The sequence below is a fragment of the Ochlerotatus camptorhynchus genome, unplaced genomic scaffold (genome assembly GCF_037179485.1).
Source record: "Ochlerotatus camptorhynchus isolate MF236.1 unplaced genomic scaffold, CSIRO-AGI_Acam_v1.1 ptg000556l, whole genome shotgun sequence".
NCBI classification, from domain to species: Eukaryota; Metazoa; Arthropoda; class Insecta; order Diptera; family Culicidae; genus Ochlerotatus; species Ochlerotatus camptorhynchus.
Genome location: NW_027041039.1, coordinates 1,687,527 through 1,711,369, shown reverse-complemented (window position 1 = coordinate 1,711,369; position 23,843 = coordinate 1,687,527). Strand labels below are relative to the sequence as shown.

Here is a 23,843-nt window from a genome sequence, read left to right as displayed (position 1 = left end):
AAGAAATTGAATTTACCCCTTGAGGTTCAATAGCTTCAACATACATATATAAAAATATAAAAATATTGAATTTCGGCACAAATCACTAGATAATTTATAATATACCTCATATATTGCAAAATTCTAGCACATTTTTTCAAATATTAATGTTTGGACAGGCCACTTTCAAATAGAAAAATTGACTCTAAACGTCGGCGATCGATTATGAATGACAGTAGCTGACGCGGTCGCGGTTTCGTATATTTGCGATAAGGCCTCCTAGATCAAAGTGGATTCAAATGCTTTTGATCCTTTTGGGGCCCACGGCATTTCTGGGATTCGCGGGTTTTGAAGGTTCTTGGGGGTTTCTTCTACATACTACATAGTATGGAGATCATATATTCATTTTATAATAAATAAAATGGCTTAGTTCCACTATCACTGGCTCACCTATCCTAATTGATAGCGTTCTCTGTTAACCAATGCATGAATGTATGCCCAAGGAAATCGAGAAAATTCGCAACTTAACAGATTTTTAAGATCAATCACACACACAAAACAAATGGCATGAACATCAAACGTAAGGGTAGATTTATTACATTCTCTGTATGTTTCTTACAACAACTGTCATGGCCGAACATACAATGAACTGTAGCGTACAAGCTAGTGGCTCATGCAGTGAATCATTACAAATTCTGCATACTTTTTATGCTATTCTGTAATAGAATTTTACATTTCCCGGATGGCTGCCTCCGACATGGTAGTAACGTGCCGTAAATGACTACCCTAATAGAAAAGTACCATATCAAGTGTTTAACGACTTGTTTGGAGTATCATCCAAATTATTTGTGGAATCATTGTACCATTTGGGTTATCAGTCACTTCCATGCTGAAAGCTAGTTCATATCCATCTAAGTAATTAACTATATCACAAGCAACTGATGGGCATATCGAGACAAAGTTATGTACGAGAAGTTGCACACGTAACATCATTTAATGAATAGATTTGATGACGACTGTAAGCTTCCATCTGATCGTAAGTTTTCGCTTAATCAATATACAGCCGTTGAATTTTATTAAAATTTGAAAAGATTGCGATATTTCAAGGAACCAAGGAAAAAGTTCTCGAGTCATAGTGATTTGTTATGAACTTTTCCATCATTGTTCCATTTGCTCAGATTTCCAAAAACCACGCTCACTCATAGACAGGGCCGTATTTATTTAATCAAGGGCGCGGGGGCCAAACATATGTGGGGCCCATCGAGTGCACCAAAGGCGATTTTTGTAGTCATTAATTTTCATAATCCTTAAACCAAACTTCTCAATAAGGCACACTGGGGAAAGTGAAAAAAAAGTACGAGGTTGTATCCAAGACAAGACCGTAGATTTGTCGTAGGATTACGTCCTCTGTATCAATATTCGGCGACTGTTTAGGGAAACCATTTTTTCCCGTCACGGAAACGCCTCCGTGCAGAAAATGCACCAAAAATTGTTTATTCAATAGGGTAAATGTTGGCTTCGGCACCCATTGACTGTTTTCGGCAACCGAATGTTAAACGTTAATTTTACTTTATTTTCCAATCAAAACACTTCACTGAATGTATTAACACGATTTATTAGTCTTTCAGCTTCAATCTGATTGAAGTTTTACGACTGAGCAATCCCGCTATGCCATATTGTTCTTTAAATGAAATATGTGCACTACAAAATGCGGCTGAATGCGAATTGCCGATAGTAGAACAGCTGGTTAGCACGTAGTTCAAATGCAAACAATGCCGACAATAGTCACACTCACCTGAGATGTTTGGAGCGTTGCAAAAACGTTTTCACACAGATTTTGACAATTCTGTCGATTGGAATGGATAGAGAAGCAAGCAGCCGATAAATGTAAACATATAAAAACGTCATATGTGCGCGTGACGATGAAGAAATGCTAATAGAAGCACGAAGGTTGCTTAGATTGACGAGAATACGTAAATTCACCTACCCTAATAAACGAGCACCATACATGAACGATACCCCAAATCGTGCCACCGTACCGCATATTGTTGGGATGATAACCCGAATAGGTTGTTAGGCACTCCTTATGGTTATCGTTTATGCGGGTAGATAATAAAACAGAAAAAAAATATTGGTGGAATTTCTTGAGATTTTTTAGTTTTTTTCTAGCGTCCTGAAGAAACCCCTACCTTAATTCAAAGTGGTTTCTGATTAATTGACAAGATCATGGTGTTCTAGTTTACGACATATTTGAACTTTCTACACTGGTGGTCATTTGCATGTAAAATCGAGTGCTGAATCCAAAAATGTAGTCAGAAAAAATCCCAGTAGGATAGTTTTATAAATACAGCAATAAAAATTAATTTCACTCAAAACAACTTTGTTTACTAAAATACATATATCTCTGGCTGTAATGAAGCTATATCATTTATTTTACGCCAAAAATTTGCTTTCGATCAACTGGACATCATTTTTTAGTTAGATTAGTGGTATTGTTGGCAACCACTACAAATTATTTTTCTTGCTAAAAACTTAGCTTAAATCCAATTTAAAAAAATAAAAAATAAATAAAATAATAAACAAACTATTTATTTACAACAATACCACTAATCTAACTGAAAAATGATGCCCAGTTGTTCGAAAGCAAATTTTCTCAGCTTTAATTTGGCGTTAGAATAATTACATGGCTTTATTACAGCAGGAAATATTTTTATTTAAAAAACAAAGTTTTTTAAAGTTAAATATCGTTTTTTAGCTGCATCTAGAAAACTATCCTACTGAGATTTTTTGACTACATTTTTGGATTCAGTGCACGATTTTATTTGAAGTTCATTTTTTTTTAACTTTCATTTGCAAACTAGTGTTATCACAGAGCTTTGGGGGTGATGTGGCTGGCAGCAAGACGAGGGAACGTTCAATGAAAATTAACTCAAACAAGACTAATTTATGGTTCAACACATATGAGGCTGGCGAGCTTTATGTTGTTTGGAACAAGGGTGACGAGCAACTGAATCCGACTGGACGCTCATGTGTGCTGCAGCTTCGTTGTGTACTGGAGAACAATGTACAACGCAACGCGCCGAAAACACTGCTGGTGCAGCTGCTGCTGATGACGACCGACCGGACACGGTGATTTAATAAGCACAATTCGGCGCGACCGGATGGAATTCGGTTGTAAAATCTGTGTTAGGGAAAGCGCTTTTTGCAGGCAATCGGAGATAATTTTGATCACCATTGCAACAGTTGAACATTTGGATAATTTTCAATAGTGACCTATTGAAAATTGATTTGTAGAAAAATTTCCAATGGATTGGCTTGTTGAGAATTAAAATTTATCCGCTATTGACACAGTTATAAGTGGTCAAAACCTGACCACTTTTCGTAACGCGATCGATTTGGAGTTTTTTTTAAATTGCGCCCCCAATATGTTACCGAAAGACGTAATCCTACGTCAAAAAAACAAATTGTAGAAAGTTATTAACCACAAGAAGCAACGTTTGAAGAGAAATTCCCGATGTTTCGAACTTCTGCATACCGCAAAATTAGTGTATCCACCACTGGCGGGGCGACATCGTTCGGATTTGAGGGCGGAAAGTATTACCCAACACCAGTTTTTCACATAATAGCTATTTATGCAACAAGTTGCAAAAAGAAGACTTTTTCAACACGAGTCGTAGTTTATCCAACGAGCCTTGCCGAATTGAATAATTCGATAAGTGTTGAAAAAATCTAAATTTGAAGCGAGTTTGCATACCTCTTTTTTTGCAATCAAATTAGTACTTTTCGATACTGTTTGTGTTATGAAAAGTAGGCCATTAAGTTATTCAAAATAGTGTCGAAAAGTGACACTTTTCAGTAATGAGTGATAGTAAATCCACAGACAGCAAACAGACATAACTCTACTAGCTTCTATTGAGTACACTATCACGGGCAGTACGCTCAACAGATGGCGGTGTGTAAACGTCAAACGCAAGGGATTTACCTATGCGCGATACAGACGTTAAATCGTTAAAAATCGAACACGCGTTCGACGAAAAACATGCAAAAGTTATGTCTGATTGTCTGTAATAATTCGTACATTTTAACGAAAGCTGATTTTAGATTCAGATTCAGCGAACCAAAACTAAGAATAAGAGAATAAGCCATTTTGTCGAACACTGCACCAGAATAATTACTAATTCTGATAGGATGTCTAGGAATAGTTAAATGTTGAATATTTCTCACTTCAACAAAATTGTACATTTAGAATGGTTGAATTCACCATTTCAAAAGTACTATGTAAAACTACTTAATGAAATTCTAAACAAATTATCTTACAACAATTGAGATTGAGAAACGGAAATTTAACGGTTTAGTGATCAACTACATCCTGTTTTACGGTACTAGATGTTTTTTTTTTTCGCAAAAAGATATAATTTTGTGAAAATCAACATTTTCCAGTTTTTGCTTACTCAAATCGCCGTCATTTTTTTTTTGCGCGAAAAATCATTGAAGAACTAAAATGCTTACCTTTTGATATCAAGTTATAAATAAATAAATAAACAAAACAATTCCACTAGCACTGTACAGTAGCAGCCTAGCAAGTAAATTTTAAATGAATTGATTGATCATTGTTTCGAAAATTTGTAAGCACGGTAAGTAATTACACATTCACATCAGTAATACCAACAATCAATACGAAACTAACGATTTTAAATTGGCTCACTACTTGACTAGCCTATTGGTCCCAAGCAAATTGACTGACGTACCCCATTCTAGTTGAAATTCTAGTACTACACTATGTTTGTTTTGATTAGTTTGACAGATAAAATGAGGGGTTAGTGGATTTTCCCATGTTTCGAGGGGTGAATCGATTAGCTCGTTTCTTCGGGACCTTCTGGTCTTAGAGTTACCTCTATGGTAATACACTGTTCCAATCTAAATTCACTAACAGTCAGTCAGTAGTCTTAAACAAATTTGCCGAAGGCAGAAAATATATTTTATTTGGTATTTAGATATACATCTAGTATAAGAAGCATACTAGCTAGCGCCTCATACAGACTTAGAAAACATTACCGACTTCGGTAATTTTTACCGAACTTTCAACAGCTTAACTGTTTGGTAAAAATCTGCCATTTTTTTAATTAGTATTTAAACATTATCGATAATTTAACGGATTTAGACGGACAGTGTTTTGAAATTGAAATTTAGTGCAACAGTTTTTGAAATGAGGGTCAAAGTTTTACCGAACGTTCAGCTGTTGAAAGTTCGGTAAAACATTACCGAATTCGGTAATAATTTGTGTGTGTAGCAATTGAATTATGAACCAAACCATCAACCCACTAGACTTTTTTTTCTGAATGAACAATGTATACCAAAGACAGCATGCTTCATTGTTGTCAGGACCCTAGCTATAATTTAGTATGGGAAGTAAGTCCGTATACATATTGCGCTACCTATTGAGTGAGTTCCTAGATGAAATTCGATCTTTCCTTCCTGAGGGAAGAACTAGCGCCATCTACAGTTTTTTTTTTTTCAAAATAACCACCTAAAACCATACAGAAGTCAGTATCTCAAAGCAACTCTTGGATTACTTCACCCACATTTACATAAAGCATCGTAGGTTCAATTATAATTACAAAATATGCCTCATATATACGCAACATATGACCCCGCGGGCTTCGAAAGGTTATGTCCGCTTTGGCGGTAAAAACGAACTGATTTTGTGCAATGGGTGCAATGTTACACCTGAAAAATGATAAACAATTTGAACAAACACGCTCATCGTTAGTCAGCAAAATTCCCCCATACAGGTTTGAGCTCAAAAGTGTGTAGAACTAATCGTCCTCAACCGCACATACGCATACACACTAGCGTAATAAATTTGAGTTTACATCGTCTGATGTTATATTACGGTCGGCAACTTTCATTTAGGCACGTAATTAGCCGAAAAAGGGCAAAAGCGCTAAAGTTGATAAGAAAATTCGATAACGTTAATTATTGATAGCCATATCGAGTTTCCGGGTTAGCGCTTGGAAACTCCTTCATGCTTGAAGCTAAACCCCAAATTTTACCACAAAAACGATAAGTGAAACCTTACTAAGACGGAGAGTAGGTACATAGAAAGTATGATATTAAATTGCTATATTCTATATATGGCTAAGGGTAGATAAGTGATTGCAATCCCGCTAGGTGAATTACACACACAAAAGCGTTTGTCATCGAGTGCTCAGTTGTTGTTTGTCATTAAGCACCGCTCTAAACGACTTGTCTGCCATAGATGACTTTCCAGTTTTTAGCAGAGATGCCAGGTGTGCAGATATGTCTGTAAAACTAGATTTTTCGTGGATAACGAAAAGAACTGAATGTATGTCTTATCTACATAATTTGATCAATGAGCGCCCTTCCCATCCTCCGTCCCCGGCTCATCACTTTGATGTCGACGTCAGTTTAGTTATGTGTTATCAGTGGGCTTAAATCCCACCCCCGCTCTTCACTTTCAGTTATACAGTTATACATCTTGGAAATGTTATGGACAGTCCAATTGCAGACATGTCTGAAAAATTTACAAACATTTGGATCTCTCACCGCAGATTTTTGAAAATCAAACCTGGCATTGCTGGCATCCCTGGTGTTGAGAGCTTTCGACAAAGGTTGGCACGTTGCGCCTATCTCTACACGACAAGTTATATATGAGTGGGTTTGTCTGAACTGGACAAAAATCCTCGACTTATACTTCGATACGGTAGTATAAATCAAGCACCGCCATCGAAGATCAGGTTTTTTATTCCACCCGAGTCCACTCAGTTCAATTCAAGCACTCGAACCGTCAGCAACGTTGAGAAACCAATCAAGTGCGCGCCCAGCAACAACGGTCAGTTCAGTGTGAAAAACACAACTTTGACAAATACATCACGTAATCGCCATCCTCGGAATCGAAAGTCAGTGTAAAAAAGTTTGAAATTCGGTAAGTTCGATTTTGATACGTTCGGGGTGAGTCAGTCACGTTCTCTCCGAATCAGATGACCTATGACCTCGAAAAGAGAATGTTAATTAACGACCAGACGCACGTTACCTTCGCCGTTCGATTTATAATGCAGATAAAGGCGCTCAAGTTTTTGAATTTCACAACCTGCACCTCATACAGGGCGGTAACGTCATACAGCCCGGTTTAGGTGTTAATTATTTATTCGCTATACGAACAAGTGTCGAAAATTGACGGCTGCAAATGTTAATACGGTTGATTTAAGGTGCTTGAGTAGGGTAGTGCAGTCGACGAATAGATGTTCGGTCACGGTTGCCTTATTATCAAAAAAAAGTTGGCCATTGAAACTACTGCCGACATTGCTTTTCGAATGTCATCTGAACGATCATTTTAAATTTAGCTGAAATGTTGCACAGTTGTTCCATTTTAGCGTCACAAGGACCTTTCCCATGTGATGTTGCAAGAAATGACATTCGGCTTCAATTCCGTACTTTGATTTGAATTTTCAAAGGCTAGAAAAAAAATCTGATTATTGTTCTGTGACGCAGCTCCATCGGCTATGAAATAAATCTTATTGATTTTTTTTTATTTTGGTTGATTCGTAAAAATCTAATCAATTTAGAAATATAAAAGATTACTGCCCCAGACTCATGCTTTAACTATTCACAAATTATTATAAAATTAAAATGTTTAACTTTCATATTTTCTTTAAAATATATAACAAACGGATGAATGATAGCTTGTTGCACATTCCAGTGATGAGATTGAACATCATCCTGTAAAACAAAGCTGTAGTTTTCGGATAAATCGCAAATAGCTAAAAATTCACCTTTTTGCAAATTATTTCGTGTAGTTTTCAAAAAATTTGTTTTATATAATCGTGCGATATCAAACTTGTTAATTCCAGCCAGGGAAATGAAACAAACTCATTTACCGGCTTTACAATAGTTTCTACATCACATCTATCAGTGGTAACCCACTGTTCAAATGAGAGCATATAGATGCATTTTTCCTCCAATTGATTTAATAAATTGTCTTTTAATGCAGAAGAGTCTGGACGGTTTTTACAATACCGTAGATAGTGGCAGCTCCCACATCTGGACCCTACCTATCGACCCACCAACTCATGAACCGGGAACCAACGGCTTTACTTCCCTTCCGAAGGAAGGCGTGATCAGATATGTTATGCCTCAGAACATCCCGGCAGCGCCGACTGGGATTGAAACCAGGCCTGCTGGGGAGAGAGGAAATCACGCTTACTTGAATGGCTTGTCGTTTTCCTTCTTTCTGCACATAAACATACTTTTTGTTATCAGGCATTGCTCGGCTTATATCATCATCTCCAAAAAAATGTATGACTGCCTCTTTTGTTTCATCACTTAAGGTTTTGCCATATCTTGCGGTTTTCGACGAATAACCTTCTTTTATCAACTTAGCCACTGTCTCAACATATCTACTAGGATATGCAAAATTTTCCTTCATGTTTTGTATAACTTCGTTGGATTCATTCACTTCACCATCTTCAGGCTATAATTTGAAAAGATTCTTCCTCGCTCTTCCTTTATTTAACGTCGGCACTGTTTCGCAATCTAGTTCCAATCACCCATTGAACACACATGGGCCGGGACCAACGGCTTTACTTCCCTTCCGAAAATTTTTATGCCTCAGAAAAATCCCACCGACCTCGGCTGGGATTGAACCCAGACCCATTGGGGTGAGAAAGCAGTCACGCTTACCACTACACCATACGGCGCCGGCTAAAAGATTCTTCCTAATACCTTCGTGGATTTCACGGTGCTTCTTTTCGGGGTGGTGGACGTAATTGAGCTTTCCCACGTCTATCGGTGATATCTGGATTCTTGCAATACCTCGGTTGAATATCGGTCGATGTTGACTGGTTGAGTGAATTACTGGTACGATTGAATTGTAGTTACTGATGTCGCTGATGGTACATTTGTACAGAGTCGATGTTGTAATAAGAGTCCCGCCAAGAGAAAATGCTGCGAACAATCAGCACTGTTTGTGATTTTTTTTTTCGCCAGAGTAAACGGCAACCAGATTTTTGCGTTAGCATCGGATGACTTTCATTCAGAAGTGAAAAATTTCATTTCGATATCGGAGCTTCTGGGAGTCAAAAAAAATTATAGAATCTGAAAAATGTCTAAACAAGTGGTTGGTATAACCACAAACGAAGTGACAGACGGAGCGGCTCGAAAACTTTGGAGACGAACCTGCTATTGCAATTTTTCAGTGTACCACATACCGTGCCAGCTCCATATTTGACGCGTCCCTAATGATGACGCACTCGTCTAATTTTTATCGCATCTCGATTTTGACAGGATATTTTTTTAAACTTTGTTACACCATCATCCACCTAGAGCACAGGAACAAATATGTGCAGAAGTAACATTTCAAAAACAATGATTGAAAATAGTCGAACATTATTGAGTGCGTCAATTTAGGAACCGCATCGAATATGGTGCCTCCACGGCAGCAACACTACTACTGGATTGTTCTAGAATTTTCACCAAATGTAATGTTTTGCCTTCAAAATCGTTATATCTTTCAAGATATATGCGGTAGTAAGCAATCTTTGTGACCAACTGCTAGTTTTCACCATTCGAACTCCTTTAAGTATCAGATTGATAGGTACAATTTCTACATTAGGTACAGACATATGTTTTGACGTAGGATTACGTCTTTCGGCTACATAGTGGGGGTGCAATTAAAAAAAAAACAAAAATCGACCGCGTAACGAAAAGAGGTCAGGTTTTGACCACATATAAATCTGTCAATAGCAGATGGATTTTAATTCTAAAAAAGCCAAACGATTGGAAATTTATCTACCAATCTGCTTAAATGAACACTTTATTAATTATCACCGTTTGCCTGAAAACAGCGCATTCCCTAACACAGATTTGAAAATCGAATTCGATCCTGTCTCACTGAACGGTGCTCATTCAATCACCGTGTGTGGTGGTGTCCGGTCGTCAGTGTCAGCAGCACCAGCAGCACAACGAAAGGCGGCCTGCAAGCAGTGATGCCACATATACAGATTTATCTGTAATCATACAGATTTTTGGCATTATTTTGATACAGATATCTGTATATACAGATTACAGATTTTTGAAAAATATACAGATTTTTCAGATTTTTCAAACAAAGAGAATGTATTTTACATTATTTTTTAATATTTATTAATTTCGATAAATAATTAGCTTCGAATGGACCTCTGATGTTCAGATGTTCTGATTTCTCGTTGCAGGGATATTAGTTTCCCTTTCTATTTGTTTAACTAACCATGTCACATGGTGACAGATACGAAGGTTAATTAAATATATGTTTTGTTAAATCGGTGAACAAGCCATTTTAGAAAAAAAAATACACAAAGTGGTTATACCTTTATATTTTTTATATATCAAAAGCGTAATAACAGAAATACAGAATATTGCATGTAATTTGACAATACTCCCGGTAAAATTTCTGTGTTATGTCCAATTTCCATATAAAGGTTTTCGTAATCTCAGACATTAAAAAACACAAATTCAAGGGAATTGTGATAGTTACTTCATAATATATTTTTGAAAGCTTTTCGCATATTTTGGATGTTGTGTACTAAGATACAGTTACTATTGTTATTGTGAACAACATTAAGGCCTAAAATACGTCAATTTTCTTACATATTAAATGAATAGTGGCGGAAAAATTTAAACTTCATGTTCTGGTTTGTTTACGTTTTGGACATAGGCCCATTTCAAATGTTACTCTAGAATTTTCTCAATGGCGATTTACGTAAATCCACACTGAGGCCATAATACAGAAATTATACAGATTTTTTTTTTTGACTGATTTTTGTCAGCCAGATACAGATTAAAAAGATTTTTTACGATGAAAATACAGATTGAAATTTGGAAAAAGGTGGCATCACTGCCTGCAAGCAGCGAGCTGCAGAGCCCACATTACTCAACCATTACGACAAAACGGTCCTTTTTAGGATCACCATAAATTATTGTTGTTTAAGAGTTAATTTTCATTGAACGTTCTTAAGGTTTTCTCCAGGATTTTGGAAAAATTTGAGCAAGAAATTTCTCCAATCAATATTCCCTTTTTTTAATCTATTGAATAAAACAAAAATTTCGTGCGTTTTGTGCACGTAAATGCATATTTTTATCACCAGAAAACGAGGCGTCTCCGTGATGGGAAAAGTGGTTTCCCTAACACAGTCGCCGAATATTGATACCAAGCACTGAGCATGCCAGACGGTACCGATCTTTATGCCTTTTGGTGCAAATTTCAAGCCTTAATAGGGGTAATGGCTCTAATGTTGGCCTATGGATCTAAGATTGGGCCCACTGCAAAAAAAATCTGCTATTTATCAATCTTATCTAGCTGAACGCGTCATTGGGTCGATTGCTGAATTTATGTATGGGCCCAAATTATATGTATGGGCCCGACAATACATCCATTTCCCCTACATATTTCATTTCCAAAAACATCGAGGAAAAATTTCCACAGTATCGTTCTTAACTAGCTTCCAAGCTTCCAACCTATCGGTCCTTTTCAGGGCCACAAATGACTAATAAAAGAGTAAACTAAAGAGTAAGAGCTTGAATCCAAGACATATCGTCCAGGATTGGCTTGTACTACATGAACATCGACAGAGCACCTTACAAAAAGAAATCTCAAATTGCTTCCGAATTTCAACCTATCGGAATTTTTCACTGATAACGGGTTAAAAAATGAATTTGATATTTACTATACTTTTGCTGTGACATCATAACTACCTTTCGTAATCCTATGTCAAATATACGGTCGTGTCTTGGCTACAACCTCTTACTTTTTGGTGTTCGCTACTACAGCATTGGACTTATTATCGTTAAGGTCACTGATATGGATCGAAATTTTAGGTTTAAGTTGAATATTCATCAGAGAGAATGACGTTTCCATGCATTTGTGAGGAATTGAAAGTCGTAGGACGAATTTAGAATCAAGAAGCTGTGTTGCATTTTTAGCACAATCTATACAATTAGAGACTCTTTATCAAATCCAACGGTACACAAGGAAAGGTAAATTAATTTAGAAGTCATCTCTAATAGAAATATTTCACTTTTATGTCCAAACACTTTCGAAAAAGAGAGATTCAAGAGAGGTACGACTAGTGCTTAGTTAGGGTTTGCCATATCAAAAACTTGACTTGAATAATTCAATTCATCTTGTCGTTATACTTTTGAAATATGCATCAAAATAGCCTTCATAATTCATTGTTGATACTTGGAAATGATCTACTCTATCTGTTTTGCATGTTAACTACAGCTTTACAGTCTCAAAACCATCCCAACTTTTATCATGTACAGAAATCAGGATACACGTCATTGCTGATTGAAACCAACATGAAAAAGGAACTTCTAAGCTAATTATTAATTTTACCATTCATTCAGCATAGGACTTTAAACCAAAACCTAAAATCCCATAGAACCAAAATGTCGAAATCGAACACATGCTGGATTCAATCTAAGGCTGTGTTCCATTTGGTTAATTTTCCCCTACATTTAAGAGATAGGAAATTTTCAAATAACCCTGGTCTTGCACCAGACTTATTTCTGACAGACAAGTAATCCATTTGGACAAACACCTTCTCGAAAATTGACCAATCAATAAGTATAAGATATTCTCGAAATGTAAAAATTAAGTCTAAGGTTTATTTGTTTATTTGTTATGGTTGCATCAACAGACTAGAAATAGTCCCAATGATGTGTTGTAAAAAAAGTACAGATTATACAGACTACATACATATACTACAGTTACTACAGTTACAAACGAAAATAACTAGGAGTATTAAATTTTACACTTAGCTGTTGGGCATCAAGCGCCTTCGGTCAGCAAAAAAGGCAGAGAATCTTCGGCGAAGCATATTCCGTGTCAAGTGGAAATCGAACATCGACGCTACTCGGTTGAACACTAGCTGCAAGCCGTAAATAGCGCTCCCTATGCTATAATTAGTTCGAAGAAGTGGAAGTCTCAGCATAAGACTGTTGCGTAGTGATCGAGGTTGAACATTAATGTTCACTTGTTGCAGAATTGCTTCGCAGTCGATTCTTCCTTGCAGAGTATCGGCGACGGTTAGGGCTCTGAAAACATCTCTTCGGATACGTAAGGGCTCGATATTGATCAATTGGCAGCGATTCTCGTAGCTTGGAAGACGAAGTGGGTATCTCCATGGTAGCTTACGGAGCGCGAAGCGAAGAAAACGTCGTTTAACAGATTCAATTCGCTCGGCCCCATTATTGTAGTTCGGGCTCCAGACAGCAGAGCAGTATTCTAACGTAGATCGTACGAGAGAGCAATAGAGCGTTTTCAAGCAGTAAATGTCCGTGAAGTTCTTAGTAATCTTGAAGACAAAGCCAAGCGTTCTGGACGCTTTGTCGACGACATACGATATATGGTGTGAGTATGTCAGCTTTGAGTCTAGAAAAACGCCTAAGTCTTTCACGCAGTGCACCCGTTCGATAGTCGTGCCTAGTAGTTTGTAGTTGAAAATAATCGGTTGTTTCTTGCGTGAGAAAGTAATAACTGTACAGTTAGCTGGGTTGACCACCAGTCGGTTTAGACTACACCAGTCAGCAAAGATGTCAATCTGATTTTGGAGAGAAACGGCAGTCGGCGAGTGAGCGGATGCGCAGAAAAACTTTCAGATCGTCTGCAAACGATAATCGTGGCTCTGTGATAACATGGTGAACGTCGTCGAAGTAGAGGAGAAATACCAATGGTCCCAGATGGCTGCCCTGAGGTATACCGGACTTTGGGCAGAAGCTTGCTGAGCGACAAGTACCCAAAGTTACTGTCAATTGGCGCTCCGTGAGGTATGAACGAAACCATCTCAAAAGATTTCCACCGATCCCTAGCCTATCAAGCTTAGCGATCGCAATTTCGTGGTTCAGCTTATCGAAGGCTGCCGTAAGATCTGTGTAGATAACGTCCGTTTGGGTCCGAGCAATCAAACTGTCTGTGATGTAAGACGTTAGGCACAGCAGGTTCGTAGTTGTGGAACACCCAGTTATGAATCCGTGTCGATCTGTACTTAGATATTGCTTGCAATGCGCATTTAGGGACTCTATGACAACCAATTCAAAAAGTTTTGATACAGCACTCAGCGACGTGATTCCCCGGTAGTTGTTTACGTCGCGGTTGCTTCCCTTTTTATGAACAGGAAACATATCCGCAGTCTTCCAGCAAGACGGAAAGATGCCGCTGGAAAGAGAGAGCTGGAATATGCGGCGCAGTGGATCTAAAAGACAAGTGATGTTCTTTTTAAGAATAATCGACGGAACACCATCGGGTCCAGCCTTAGTTGAAGTCTTAAGTTTAGATGCTGCTCTAGAAATCGTATCTGTAGTGGCTTCGACCATGCTGAGCGTTTGGTTGATCGAAGGAACATTACTGGCCGCGGAAGTAATGATATTAGCGGAGAGTTGCTCGGCTTCAAACACACTAGCAAATTTGGTTGAGAACAGGTTGCAAATGTCTTGTTGATTTCCAGCAGTTTCACCATTAAAAATCATGGAAGAGGGTAGGCCGACTTCCCTGCGTTGCTCATTTACGAAGTTCCAGAAGGATTTCGGGTGTTATTTTAGCCGCCGTTGAATCCTCCTTTGATAGCGTTGAAAACAGAGACGACTTAACCGCTTATACTCGTGGTTGAGTCTGACATAGTAGCATTTCAGTGGCAGTGTGCGGAGTTTAGTAAATCTTCTGAGAGCAGCCTTCTTAGTTCTTTTCAACGAGCGAAGATCTTTCGTCATCCACGGGACGCTAGAGTCGATATGGATGATCTTTTTGGAAACGTGTCTGTCAATGACATATGCCAAGATGTGAGAAAAGGTTTGTGCAGCAATGTTGACGTCTACAGGATCTAGAATATGCTCCCAATCTAGGTCTTTCAGTCTAAGGTTGTGTTCCATTTGATGATTTTTCACTGAAATTTGACTCTTCGAAAATAAATTATAATGATCGAAAATCCCTCTGCTGTTCATCGTCCGATTTTCGAGAAATAGTTTGTCTAAATTGATTCCTGGTCTGTCAGAAATAAGTCTGGTGCATTTGAAAATTTTCCATCTGTCAAATTTAAGTGAAAATTTACTAAGGCTGTGAACCATTTGCCGAGTTAAATTTAACTCGTGGTTAAAAGTGACATTTCGAAAGTTATTTTCTATGTTCGAAAATCCCTGTGCTGTCGCTCGACCGGTTTTCGAGCCACGGTTGTCAAAATTTAACTTCTTGTCTGTCAGAAATAACCATGCTCGGATAGCAGGGTTAATCGATAACTTTCCATCTGTCAAATTTTAACCAAAAGTTAAAATAATCCACCAAATGGTTCAGAGCCTAAATATGCCACAGGGGTAGGTCACTCCGCACACTTATCTTGGGTCATCTTTACTGTCAGTGTGCCGCAAGCAGGGCTCTACATTTTCGAAGCTCTAAAATGAACTCGTGTTTTGTTTCTCTCATACATACGTGTTCGACGCTTCATTTCTATAACGCCTAGCTATTAGACTATCAGCAAGAAACGAAAATAAAAAAGCAGGACGCTTAGAAGGAACAGCCGGAACTTCTCGTCGTTGCTTTGCTCATCGCTTTCAATGTAACTAACGTCGATTTTCTAGTTAAACGAAACCTCATTATGGCTTTCAATCCCCTTTCACGAACTCTCTATCACCGCTCTTTCAATTTGTTTAAAATGTGTTATGTCCCGTTTTCGATCAATTTTTTTTAGATACATATGGATGGAAGATAAATTAAAAATATTACGTGTAATCTTCACGTGTTTTCACGTGAGAAATGCTTTAAATGTGTTATTTCATTTTCCGTCATATACGTCATGATGTGTTTCATGAAAGAGAAAACTATCAAAGTCGAGCGCTCTTTCGCTCATCCATTTCACCGAAACTTGAAAGGAAGACCAATGGAGCGACGGGAGAAAGAGAGACAAGCGATTGAATATTTGTTTGTGCACGCCGAATGAGGTTCTAGACTGCTGTGAAGTTGTTCGACTTTAAAAGAAAAAGAAAGCCAGCAGTCTCTTCGTCGCATCGATTTGGTCGATTGAAGCTGATATTGTGACGCCCTGGCCGCAAGTGCGCCGCAGGTGGACCGATTGTGCCGGTCATAGAGCAAGGTATTTTATGTGAGCCTTAAATTATTGGTTTTTGAACATACAAATCTTAAAAATCAGCTGACTTAGCAACGTTCAACGTGGTTTCATATATAGATTTCGCCAAGGCCTTCGACACTGTACCACATATCTTGGTCATAGACAAAATGGTACACATGGGGTTTCCGGAATGGATAACGCAGTGGTTGTTCTCGTACCTGCCGGACAGAACCGGCTGTGTTGTAGTGAATGCGGCACAATCCCAGCCGTTCAACATCACGTCCGGTGTACCCCAAGGAAGCGTTCTTGGGCCGCTGATCTTCGTAAATGACTTGTGTATGCTGCTCTCTTCTCTTAACCTTTCTTTTGCCAACGACTTGAAGATTTATCGTGTCATCACTTCTTCAGAAGACTGCATGGCGTTGCAAGAGGACATAAACGTTATGCTCGTTTGGTGTAGCGATAATGGAATGCGCGTGAACAGGGACAAATGCAAAGTTATTTCGTTTACGCGACGCACCACCCATTGTCCATCAATTTAAAATGGAATCCGTCATACTGGAGCGAGTTCTATCGATTTGTGATCTGGGCGTTACTATTGACTCAAAATTGAAGTTTAACGAACATGTAGCTATTATAAGCGCCAAAGCATTTTCTGCACTCGGATTTATTCCTCGACATGCTTCAGATTTTACTGATGTGTACGCCATCAAAACGTTATATTGTTCGTTAGTGCGAAATATCCTGGAGTATGCTGCTCCTGTATGGACACCATTCTACGCGACGCAGATCTTAGCAATTGAGCGTGTGCTGAGGAAATTCATGCGATTCGCTCTACGCCAGCTTCCCTGGAATGACCCAGAAAATCTTCCTTCTTACCCCGACCGATGCCGATTGATCAACTTAGAAAGTCTGTCATGTCAGGAGGTATTGACTGTCCTGCACTTCTTGAGCAGATACCGATCAACATTCCTCCACGTCGCTTCCGCAGTTCACCTCTACTGGCAATTCCGTGCCACAGGACGGACTATGGGCATCACAATCAACTTGATTCGTGTCTCCAGGCTTTTAATGAAGTTGACGACAAATTCGATTTTAACATGTCCAAAACTGTATTTTCACATAGGATTAGGAATTAAGTCTAGAAAATAGTATTAAGTAGTTCAGTCTGTGCGACTTAGTCGAAGGCGGTGATCGTTAATAAATAAATAAAAATCTAAATCTTATCCGACATTTTTTTAATTTGTTAAAATATTGTTTATTTAGGCTGCGTTCCATTTGGTGAATTTTCACTTAAATTTGACAGATGGACTTATTTCTGACAGACAAGAAATCAATTTTGACAAAAACCTCTTCGAAAATCGGAAGATCAACAACAGAGGGATGTTCGAACATTATAATTTATTTTCGAAGCGTCAAATTTAAGTGACAATTCACCAAATGGAACACAGCCTTAGCTTTTAATAATAAATAACACATTCAAACAGATACGGATTCTTGTCTCTGTTGCAATAGTACCCAGGATCGGGCGTAGAAGGTCTTCGAAAGTAGGTCTTTGCCACCCACCGAGAGTACCGAGAGGGGGCACTCACAGAACTTGTGTTGCAAAGATTCGGTGACCACCATGCAGTGCTGACAATATGGGTCGTTTGCACGGCCGATGATGTTCATCAGTCTACGGTGCTCGGTTTTTTTTCGTTCACTAGAGATCGACAGTCTTCTTGATGAAATGTTTGCCCATATCTTCTTCCAGTTCAGGCCTGGCTGGTTCCGTTCTGCTTTTGGTATCTCAGTTTGCTCCAGATAGAAGCGGTGAATTTGATCGCTGGAGGGGTTTTGTTAGATGTGGTGGGGGTACAAGCAAAATTGATGAGAGAGGAGTTTTAGGCAGGGAAGATCGGCGGGGGGAGGAATATTTTGAGCGTCAAAGGACTGATAATGGGAAAGGGAATCGATCTCTTGAAGATGGCGAGCGATTGACGAGAAAACCTTATTCAATGTGTGGAAAACCCACAACACACATAAAAACATAATTTTTAGAAGTTTTGTTCGGGCTCCGGCCACTGTTCGACGTGCTGATCCTCACTCGTTCAATTTATTTTTGATTTGGTTTTTACAATCTAAAATAAGCTGTATATTTTTGACAGTTGCCTAAAACATACATAGGGCACTATTACAGACAAACAGACATAGCACAATGATTATTTCTCACTGTACAACATCGTTCGCTAAAACATTACCGCCATCTGTTGAGTACACAGTGATGGACAGTACGCTAAACAGATGGCGGTAGTGTGTAAACGTCAAACACAAGGGAATTGACTATGCAAGCCACAAGTGGCGGTACTACCAACTAAGACACTTTTAAATTGAACGTTAAATGCTTGTTCGATGAACAACTTGTGAGTGTTATATCTGTTTGTCTGTGGTAATATTATTATACATATTTTTCACTCTCTGTTCGGGACATAAATCCACTGCTGCGATCAGTTATTTAATCTATTGTGGTCGTAGCAGATCGCTAGATTTCATGCTCAAAAATACTGGTTTTTGAGTCAAAAGTTATTATACGTCGTTTGGTGGCCCCTAATGTTGGTTAAGTCAAAGTGTATTTACCAGGATATTCGGGAGATTTATCAATCACGTCTCCTTACGTGCAGCCCATTCATCATTTTAGGGCCACCGAAATTATCTTAGCAACAAACAGTTCGATTTATTCACTTTAATAATGAGAAAGCGAAACGACGCACGTACACTTTTCACGGATTTCTCTGCGCTGTTACTTAAGACAAACGGCATCTCCATAGAAGTAACATCGAAAGATATTTTGATCGGAAGGTGATTACGTCAAAAAGTAATTTGATTGGTAAATAAATTTAAAACTGGGATGTGATCCTATATTCGGACAGTATATAGTGTAATAGCAGGAGCATCGATTGACGCTGATAGCTTGACTTTGTTTACCTTTGTTACTTTCGACGTAATCAAAATTTGCTCTTGAAGTGTTCGGTTTTGATACAGTTGTCATTCTTGCCTTTATCGCAAGGATCCGACTCTAATTGTAAGGTCCCGCTCTTTATACCCTTCGGAGTGTTGGAACACCCTCCAAAGGCGTGTCCCTGTGGCAGTCAAAAACCGATTCATTTGCAACAAAATCAAGCAATCACACCGATAATGACCATGCGTCAGAATTCTAGTCTTCACCCGGTACCTATTCCTGACTAATGAAGTGAGCGTTTGATTAGTAGGGTTTTGAATCTAATTTCCGTCCTACTAAGCATAACCCACACTTAAGCTCTCTTTTTCGAATGGATGACTTCCAAATTTATTTACCTTTCTATGTGTACCGTTGGATTCGATAAAGAGTCACAAATTATTGAGATATTGTAAGAAATCTAACACTGCTTCTTGATTGCAAATTCGATCGACGAGTTTCAATTTCGTCCTAACGCATTGAAACGCCATTGATTTTTCTAGGTTTTTCTTCGTTCTTCGAATGAAGACAGAAAAAATGGATTTGTTAGGAGCGCTTTCTTTGTTTTGAGAACAATGAGTTTAAATATTCATACAACGCACTCGTATAGGCTTTGTGTTGTAGCTTATGAGCTAACGCATCGAAACGAACCTACACACTTAAAAATAACTATTTTTACACGAGACGTAATCCATCTTTGACGTAAATTATGGAACGTAAACAAGTATGTCATGTAAAATTAAGTGTTCCCAAACCGAAACATACGCAACTCGACGAAAAGTACGATTGATTGAATTTATTTTCTCGTTTCTTTCAACTGATTCTTATGTCAGTAGGTGCTTGCATGTGTCGGTCTCAGGGCACGGAAATTTACATGACTTTTTGGTAGTGTGTACTATTGATTTGAGTACGGTGAAATCATGGATATTATTGATGATTTCTGCTCGATAGAACGGAAATGGGCGATAACGACGAAGTAGCGCGCTACCCTCCTGTCGCATCAATGGCCCTTCCAGCGTTGCCAGATATACCGATTTATCAGTATTTATACCGATTTCCGATCTAAATACCGATGTACAGATAAGATTCCTCAGAATACCGATTTATAAAATTTTATACCGATTTTTTTTAAATAATCAAAATTATTATTGCCTGCCTCCGCTCGAATTTCGGAGAATTTTTTTGTGAGAGAAATTCCCAGATTTATTCAAATGTTGCCAAAACTAACTCTAAAGTTCGATGAATCGGTTCATAGTCGAACAAATCCATTTGATCGATTATATCGGATATAATCGAGCTTAAATCTCTAAAAACGGATAATATCTGTTTGTATCGTTCACATCTCTGTTATCGGATCACATCTCTATAATAATCATGACAAGTAACGGTGACACCCGTTTGTTTATAAGAAAGGAACATCGCGAAATCTCGACCAACAATACACAAAGGTAAATTAGCTTTTGTAATCAATCTTTTAATGCTCTTTCCTCGTGACCCGAAGCTTGCCTTGCCAAACCAACGACACCATCAGGTAGGGGAAATTTTCTGCTATTCGATAGTGGTGTTCGATTGGATAGGTGATCTTCGGTATGCGAGATAAGGTCATTACAAGTTGTTTGATCCGCCCTTCTGTATTGTTGGTCGAGCTCGAAAATCTTTGTTCTAAAACAAATCTATAGATAGAGCTGGAAGTAGTGCGTAACAGCTTTTGTAAACAATGACTTCTCTCGATGATTACTAGGAATTCAAGGCACGCCCACACAAACCAACATAACCATAATGTAAAGGAAGTAGTCTTCTAGAAATATAAAAAAAACTGCATTCATCTTTGCCTTAGGAATAGTCGCTTCAAAATCAATGGACTATGATTTGGACTAATATTAATATTTCTGGCATCCGATGAACATAAGCATCGATACGGCATCTATGATTTGGTCCCGTTTGGCCATCAATGCCGGTAGTCAATTAGGTCACCAACCCTTCTTGCAGATATTTTCATTGCTTCCAGAGTTGGTACTTGAAGCTTGAAGGGTTTGAAACAATCACAAAAGCAGGTGCTCAGGAAGTGACAGTTCACATCATGCTACACATTAAAAATAATATCAGCATAATGCTCGATAATTCTAACACATTCAAGATTATCGATGAATAGTGGATGAAATCGGATAATATCGAAAGGCACGCGTTAATTCATAACGAATCGAATTTATCCAAAACAAATTAAGCAAATTTTATTGAAATCCGTTAAAATAAATGTAGAACAGATTACTTTCGTCCCCCTCGGTGAGAGACTTGTATGTTTTTGAATACCTCATATTTGTTTAGCCTTCAATATTCTAAAAAATCATCTCTAAAGATGCCTTATGCTTGATACTTTTTTGACTAATTCCTTCTTTTGATTGGCGAAACGAGAAATAGTTGATGGCTCTTTCCGGTAATTCCTAGGGAATCGAGAAATATTTTTTAAACATTATTTAACTTCCGGAAGTTTTTGTTCATTTTTTATCTTCCTGAAGTTTCATCCAACTTCTTCCACCTTACCTTGGAAGCTTCTTCAGACATTGCTCGAATAATTCTTTCATCTTCTCCCGCCAGTTTTTTTTAACTTTTTCGGAACTTCAAGGATGCTATCGGATTTTTATTGTGAATTCACACTAGCTGCAGGAACATTTAAGAAGTTCTGAAACTTCAGAAAAGTCCAGACTTTTGTGTAAGTTTCGATAAATTAAAGACAGTTTCAAAAACTTCTGTTTCAATTCGAAAACCCGGAAATTTTAGAAAAGTCCAGCGAACTCCAGTGAACTTAAGGAAACATCATAAATATTTTGGAATCTTCACAAGTCCAAAGAACTTCAGGGAAATTTAATGGTTTTCAGCAACTTTAGTGAAGCTCAGAGAACATCAGGACAGATAAATTAATTTCAATGAAATTGCTGAAATTATGAAGGAGTTCAGGCAGTTTCCGAAAACTTCAGCAATGTCCTGAGGGGCTCATGCAAATTTAGGAAACGTAAGGGAAGTTACATGAGCAGTAGACTATTTCGAAAACATTTTATGGGAAGTTCTATGCTTTTTTAATGGCAGTGTCGATAACTTTTAAAAATTAAAAAATCGGGAAGATCAGAGAGCTTCAATGCTGATGTTACAATAAATTCGAGAAATTTGTGAGAGCACTTAAGAGATTCTGTAATCTTCCAGAAAGTCCAGAGACCTTCAAAGATGATTAGAGATATTCCGGTAGTCACAGTCCCTAATTATTACAAGAACTTTTAATGAATTTCGAGAAATTATGGAATATTCCTAAGTGCATTTCAGGACTGTTCCGAAAACTTTAAGGAAATTTCGGAGTCTTCAGGGATGTTTTATGAATAATGTACTTGTTTCTTTCGACTGTTCCGTAAGCGCTCTGGCTTCCGACTTTCTTCAGATGTTTCTTCCAATCTACATTAGGAAGTTTCTGTCAGCGTCTCTTGGAAGTTTCTGTCGTCTTCTCCAGGAAGTTCAATTTATTCTCCCAGAAATTTCTTTCGTCTTCTTTTGGAAGTTTGACCATAAGCCAAAGGTTTTTGAAAATTTTGCTTTCAAAAACGGCAAAAATATAAAATTAATTAAATAGTAAATACCGATAAATACCGATTTTTAATACCTTCGATACCGATAAGCTTTAAAACAATCTGGCAACGCTGGGCCCTTCACTCTATTATCATTTCAAGAGCAAATTTTCATTATGTCGTAAGTAACATTCGCACCAATCCGAGAAAAATAAAGTTTTGTTTTGATGACCGAAAAGTTATTCCTATTTCCAAGTAAACACATATAATCTCATAGTGATAGCAATGTTTAACATATTTAGCAGGGTTTTAATCATACAAATGCAAATCGCTAGCTTTCATGCTAAAAAATACTGGTTTTTGAGTCAAAAGTTATTATACGTCGTTTGGTGGCCCCTATTGTTACTTAAGTCAAAGTGTATTTACCAGGATATTCGGGAGAATTATCAATTACGTCTCCTTACGTGCAGCCCATTCATCATTTTAGGACCACCGAAATCATCTTAGCAACAAACAGTTCGATTTATTCACTTTAATAATGAGAAAGCGAAACGACGAAAGTACACTTTTTACGGGTTTCTCAGTGCTGTTACTTAAGGCAAACGGCATCTCCATAGAAATCGGGTGACTTAAGTAACATCGAAAACTATTTTGATCGGAAGGTGATTACGTCAAAAAGCAATTCGACTGGTAAATAAATTTAAAAATGGGATGTGATCCTATATTCGGACAGTATATAGTGTAATAGCAGGAGCATCGATTGACACTGATAGCTCGACTTTGTTTACCTTTGTTACATTCGACGTAATGAAAATTTGCTCTTGAATTCAATTTTCATACTGCCGTACTCTAGTGGAACTATCTACCTAGCCTCTTCAGACTAGACTAGCTAATAAATTATCATACTAAAGCTTCACGGTAGATGGCATTTCCAACCAACTCTGAAAATCGTAAACTTCACGTATGAAGTAACATAAAAACACTTTTAAAATATCAAATTGTTTGTCAAGTGTGCGGAATCACAATAGCCCACCTTCACGGTATATATCGCATGAAATATTCCATTTGAAAAATTGCAATAATGTACCTATAAGACAGAATAAGAAAAGTACAATCTCACAGTAGCTAGCTTTTTGATGTCGTGGCATTCAAATTCTAAGAATGGAGAGAAATTTGTTTCGTGTTTAGTTTGTTTAACCAAAGTGAAAGTCAAATTAGGTAACTCAT

General features: G+C 37.9%; 1 protein-coding gene across 3 annotated transcripts in view; it reads left to right on the top strand.

The window, feature by feature from the left end:
• Positions 1-23,843, top strand: part of Alas (5-aminolevulinate synthase) — a 37,300-nt gene that overhangs the window by 4,387 nt on the left and 9,070 nt on the right. Inside the window, exon 1 of one of the 3 annotated variants that reach the window (XM_065236584.1) lies at positions 6,745-6,925. The exons of 1 other annotated variant lie outside the window; for it this stretch is intronic. The gene's annotated coding sequence lies outside the window, so the exon portion shown is untranslated. Of the gene's footprint in view, positions 1-6,744; positions 6,926-23,843 lie in introns of those variants that run through there. One more of the 3 variants, XM_065236585.1, reaches the window with a different exon arrangement.